The sequence below is a fragment of the Solanum stenotomum genome, chromosome 9, assembly GCF_019186545.1.
Source record: "Solanum stenotomum isolate F172 chromosome 9, ASM1918654v1, whole genome shotgun sequence".
NCBI lineage: Eukaryota > Viridiplantae > Streptophyta > Magnoliopsida > Solanales > Solanaceae > Solanum > Solanum stenotomum.
The window spans coordinates 26,417,344-26,423,586 of NC_064290.1; the positions used below are offsets into that span (position 1 = coordinate 26,417,344).

The 6,243-nt window shown below is 36.6% G+C and overlaps 1 long non-coding RNA gene across 1 annotated transcript; it reads right to left on the reverse strand.

The window, feature by feature from the left end:
* Positions 1 to 1,832: 1,832 nt before the first annotated feature.
* On the reverse strand, positions 1,833 to 4,302 carry LOC125876738 (uncharacterized). Its single transcript, XR_007447532.1, has 2 exons — positions 4,179 to 4,302; positions 1,833 to 2,078 (listed from the first exon to the last, which is right to left on the reverse strand). It is a non-coding gene; the product is annotated as an uncharacterized LOC125876738 (long non-coding RNA).
* Positions 4,303 to 6,243: the final 1,941 nt, after the last annotated feature.

The window sequence follows — 6,243 nt, forward strand, 5'->3', positions numbered from 1 at the left end:
ATAATAATTTTATTTTTTGTATTTGTGTTTGGTCTTTCTTATCAAACTGGTACTCTACATCTTTCTTTAAATTTTGTTGTAATGATTTTAAATTTTCTGCTAATTTTGGTAAGTATTCTCTTACTTGGTCTACTAGTCCTAGAAATTATTGTAATTTCTTTTTCGTATCTAGCTGTTCATTTGAATTAATTATTTTTTGTACTGTATATGTTTGCATTTTTATTCTATTTTTATCTATTTGCATTCCTAGGAATTCTATTTGATTTTTCATTATGTCTGCTTTCTTTTTACTTAGACTTATGCATGAATATTCTATAATATGTATGAATTTTTCTAATAATCTTATGTGTTCATCTTGGGATTTAGAATATAGTAATATATCGTCAATACTACACAATTTTCTAATTGTTTAAAGTAGTTATCCATAAAGTGTTGATATCTATCTGGTGCATTTTTATATCCAAATGATAATACATTTCATTCATAGAATTCTTGTGGTACAGTGAATGTTGTTAGTTTTTTAGATTCTTCTTCTAGTTTTAAGTGATAAAATCCTGATTTACAATCAAATTTTCTAAGATAATTATATCCTTGTATTTGTTTTATCTTTAGTATTTTATTTGATATCGGATAATTATATGTTTTAGTTTTTGCATTTAAATTTCTATAATCAACAAACATTTTGTTTTTTCCTCTTTTTTGTTCACTATGTTTATTTACGATAAATGCCGGACTTGTGTGCTTATTATTGCTTTCTTGTATATATCCTTTTTCTAGTAATTCATTTATATGTATCTTAAATTCGGTTAAATCATTAAAATTATACTTTAATGATTTTTGGGTTATTATACTATTATTATCAATTAGCTCACTTTTTACTTTTGTTTTATGTTTCTCCCATCCTTGTAAAGGATCCTCACTATATAATAATTCTAACTTATCTTGGATTATTTTTACTTTATCTATAGAAAATATAATTAATTCTATTTTAGGGTCTTCTTCTTTTATATTTTCTATTTTTTGTGTAATCTTTTCACTCCCTTTTATCCATTCTGTTATTTTTCGTTTTTTACTATTTACTCTTTTTGCTCCTATTTTTTGTTTACACGATGTTGTGAACCACCAGTGTGTTTTTGTTATTATATGTGGGTATAATTTTTCTAAAAATTGCATTCCTAATAGCATATCTTTTGTAGTCAATTCAAAGTTATATATTTCTTCTATAGTTAATATCTTATCCCATATTTGTATTTTTATATTTTTTGCCTTATATGTGATCATACTTCCTTCATTATTAAATCCTGTTACTACTATCGGTGTTTTTGATTTTTCTCACTTATCTTCTGGTAAACAATTGTATTTACATATATTAGTTTATGCTCCCGTATCTATCATTGGTGTATAATATCTGTTGTAATACCCCTCTATTATTATCTTTGCAAGTATGTATATTTTCATATTTTTATCATACTAAAGTCCTTTTTATTATTACTCTTTTATTTTCATAATTTATTATTAACTGTTTGTCTTCTAGATTATATGGTTTTACTTGTTCTAGCCATTTCATTCCTAAAGTGATATTTTCATCTCCTTGATATATTTTAAATTTTATTACTATTGGTACGCTTTCAATGATTATTTCCTTTTCTGTAGTTTCTTCGGTATACATTAATGCTTTTGGTAGATTAGGGCATATTTGTTCAGTAGTTATTATTTCTGTCACGACCCGATTTCTCAAGTCATGATGGCACCTACTATAACCCACCAGCAGGTAAGCCAACCCGTAACCCGGAACAACAAGTAATGGGTCTAAGGGTAGAAATTAAACAAGAGTAGGAAAATAACAATATAAACAAATAAAGATCCCTCCCAGAACCTGGAAGTCACCAGTACAGAGCTACTACAAAATGAGTACAAGTCCCAAAACTGGACAACAGAGACTGGACTGTCTCGAAAGGAAGAAGACAAGTCTATATATACAGATGGAGACTGAAATAGTACAAAACGCCGTGTGCTCACCCCCGTCTCCAGATAAGTCTACTCCAAGCTCGATCAACGCTGGCTACTAGTGCTCGGACCTGCATCACAAAATAGATGCAGAGCGTAGCATGAGTACCAAAACAACAGGTACCCAGTAGGCATCATCGGCCGACTGAGCAAGATAAGCAAAAGTAAACTGAAATGCGAATAAAGGGTCACATCAAGTGCAAAGAGTAGTAAATGGGGGGTATGTACACGAGCGTACAGGCAACAAAGACAAGCAATCTAACTAACTCCGCCGGGCTCCCATAAACCCGACGGGTACGCTCGTGCACAATAAAAGAAACCACCTGCACGGACCCCCATAAGCCCGGCAGATGGACTGACAGTTGAAGTAAAATAATGGAGCTAGAAGGTCTATCACAATATTACCAATTTCCGGACTTGTAACTGAACCATTCCCAATCATATTCCAAGATCTCATTACGTCCCGGACTTTAACCGGAATCTCTCCAACCTCCAAAACCTCAACCTGCAGATGAGAGTAATCAAGACTAAACTGAAGCTTTAGTGAGGAATTGGGAATACACCACGTGCAAGCTGGACCACGGACTCGAACCGGGTACTATAGCTAATGAGTCAACCTATATGGGCTGGACCACGGACTCGAACCGGGTGCTGTAGCCAAAGGTCGGGCACGGGTGGGCTGGACCACGGACTCGAACCGGGTGCTGTAGCCAAAATCAGATCACAGGTAAGCTGGACCACGGACTCGAACCGGGTACTGTAGCTAAGCCTGGACATAAGTAAGCTGGACCACGGACTCTAACCGGGTACTGTAGCCAAAACCAGATCACAGGTAAGCTGGACCACGGACTCTAACCGGGTACTGTAGCTAAAACCAGATCACAGGTAAGCTGGACCACGGACTCTAACCGGGTACTGTAGCTAAGCCTGGACATAAGTAAGCTGGACCACGGACTCTAACCAGGTACTGTAGCCAAAACCAGATCACAGGTAAGCTGGACCACGGACTCTAACCGGGTACTGTAGCTAAGCCTGGACATATGTAAGCTGGACCACGGACTCTAACCGGGTGCTGTAGCTAAGAATCAATATCCAACCATACGTTGAGGGAAATATCACCAAACCGATTACCACAAATAATCATTTTAGTCCGACCCTTATATACCCCAAATCGCCGAGGAAGTATCCAATAATGAGTAAGTTAGACCACGGACTTTAACTGGGTATTTGTAGCCAATAGAAAAGCAGGGCATTATGGATACAAGGTCATAAGCTGAGTTACCGTCTAGCTAAGGCTCAGACTATCAGGCTCAAGTCTGCTATATCAGTCTACAAGGAGCTGACCGTCCGAAACGACGTCGGAAAAAGCTCTACTACCCAACGACATCCGAAACCTCGCAAGTCTATGGCAACACTAGTCTAAGCCTAGACTAAGGCCAAACATACTTCAAATCAATATTATCAGATACACCACAAAGTATGGATGCTCAATAATATCAAGAGACATGCTGTCATAATCCAACACTTTCCCGAAATAAGGTCTAAGGCAGGAATTATAGAAATTTAGCATGATCGACACCCGAACCCCTCCATACTCAAGCAAATCAATAAACAAATGCCTAAACATGCTCAATCTCACGAGAGAAAACCATAGCCTAGCTGAAAGCCGACCACGCGTGCTCCAACTAACGGTACCGGATCTTTTCCCCTCCGAACGGTCTCCAAATGCTTCCCCACTAACAAAAGGTTAATCACCTCGTCATTACGAATATATTGACACTAAAATTATATTTTTCGGAGACGAACCCAAAATCGGGTCTAAAACGGGATTGTGGGGCCCACAATTACAATCTCGAAATCGAATCCGTGGAAACATCCCAAATACCTTACTAAACTAATACCCCAAAATTTTAGCACAAACAGATGCCTAAAACACCGCAAATCAGCCACAACAATTAAAATGGACAGTCCCTTGATCATCAATTTCTGGAAAAACGAGACCCTTTCAACCCAAACAGATTATACCACGACGATCCTTGCGAAAAACTCTACAAGTTAGCCTCAAGAATGACTCAAAACGGACTTACGATGATCAAGATCTCACATTTCAAAATTCAACAACAAAACAATCCGGAAATCACCCTGGCAGTGGCTAAAAATCGATTCCTTACCTCAAACGAAGCCTCCCCTCGCGTTTCTGAGATCACCGCTAGATTCCCCTCGAAATTCTCTTGAAGTTTGCCTTTTGAATCACTTAATTTGGACTCAAAATGAAGGAGCAATCTCAAGTTGAAGTTGAAGGAAAAAAATTGGACGAAATTCGTCCTAAATTCTGGAAATTTCCAGATTCCCACTCCTCTGCCACGTGGCGTCACGTGGCTCTGCCACGTCACCGCCGCGTCAAAATTCTACAACCCTTCAAACTTAAATTTCGATGTTTCGGACTCGTTCGGAGTCGGAAAAATACAAACCTTATATGGAATCTGATTGGAAATGATATTTCGGACTCAACGGTGAAGGCGGAATTTCCATTTGGAGCTCGCTTTGATGAAAAGTAGGTCCCACACCCAGTATCGTTTTGAGCCAGATTCCACAACTGCTATTTAAAGTCTCGGGAAGTGAACAAAGGGTCGTTCTAGACCAAAATCGATCTTCCGAAACTAACCTAGCTGTCAGAATTTTCATTTGAGCACGTCTTCCAAGAAGGTTGACCAAAGTCAACTTTTCAAGTCATTACAATATCCACCACTAAACGAACTTTCGTCCGCGAAAGTAAGAGTCAAGAAGTACCTGAATGCTCAGATAAGTCGGGGAACTGTGCCCGCATCTCATGCTCGGTCTCCCAGGTAGCCTCCTCAACTGGACGATGTCTCCAATGGACCTTAACCACAGAAATGGCTCTGGAACGCAACCGTCTGACATCTCTGGCCAAAATAGCAACTGGCTCATCAATGTATCTCTAACTGACGGCTGCGAATCCAATCCAGCAGAGATGACTGAGCATCCACATAAGCTAGTACACACCGGGAATCATAGATATCAAGCCGTACCATCCGGTCAGCTAAGGACTGGATGTCCAAAGCTAATGATCGCTCCGTAGTAGAAAGAAAAGCTAGACTACCCATACTCACTGCCTTCCGACTTCAGGCGTCCGCTACTACATTTGCCTTGCCCGGATGGTAGAGAATAGAGAGGTCATAGTTCTTCAGGAGCTCAATCCAACGACGCTGTCTCGAATTAAGATCTTTGTGGCTCATAATGAACTGAAGGCTCCTATGATCAGTATAGATCTCACATCGAACTCCATACAAGTAGTGCCTCCAAANATATTTTCGTTTTTCCATTATTCCCATTAAGTAATAATGATGTGGTTTTATTTCATCTTCCATTGATTTTTGTGGGGTTTTATCTATCCTTCTTGAGATACTCATTTTTTATGATATTTGGGGTATCTCATTATTTATTCTTTTTGATGTATTTAGTCTTTCTTTTACTATTTCCAAATCTTCTTCTATATCAATTTCATTATAACTATAATCATTACTATCTATGACTGTAACTATTCTTTCAAAAGGATTTTTTATTTTTATTTATTTTATTTTATTTTTTGCTGTTATTTTATGTTTTGTTGTTAAAACATATAAGTTTTTATATCTAGCGGTAAATATTTTACTTTTCGGGGCTAATTCTATCCCTGACATTCTCCAATATAATACTAGTGATTTATCTATGTTTCTGTCATTTATTGCTATTGAGTAGTTAGCACTTATTATAAATTTAAATTTTTGGTATATGAGGTTGCCTTTTACTGCACTTATTATACTTTTTTCTATAGGTTGTATAATTCTATCATCCGCTAAGTATATTTCTATGGGTGTATTTATTCCTTCTCTAAAACATGCTTTTATTAGTATTTCTGTTCCTCCTAAATGTACATATTTAATTGGATTTTTAGCCTTAATATCTTGTATTTCTTTATTTATTATTCGTTTGTTTATTATTGGCATTTTAGCCTTTCCTTTGGTATATTTGCAATCTATGATATGTTCTCTTTGACTTACTACATAATATTCTTCTTTTTGTCGTTTAAACCAGTTTCTTATTGTTGGTATTTCGAATATTTTTTCTACGCTTTGGTCTAATTCTTTTCCTTTTATTTGTTCAAATATATTATTATCAAATATTATTTTTTGTTTTGCCGATTCATCATCTTGATATTTTTCTTTAGTTATTATT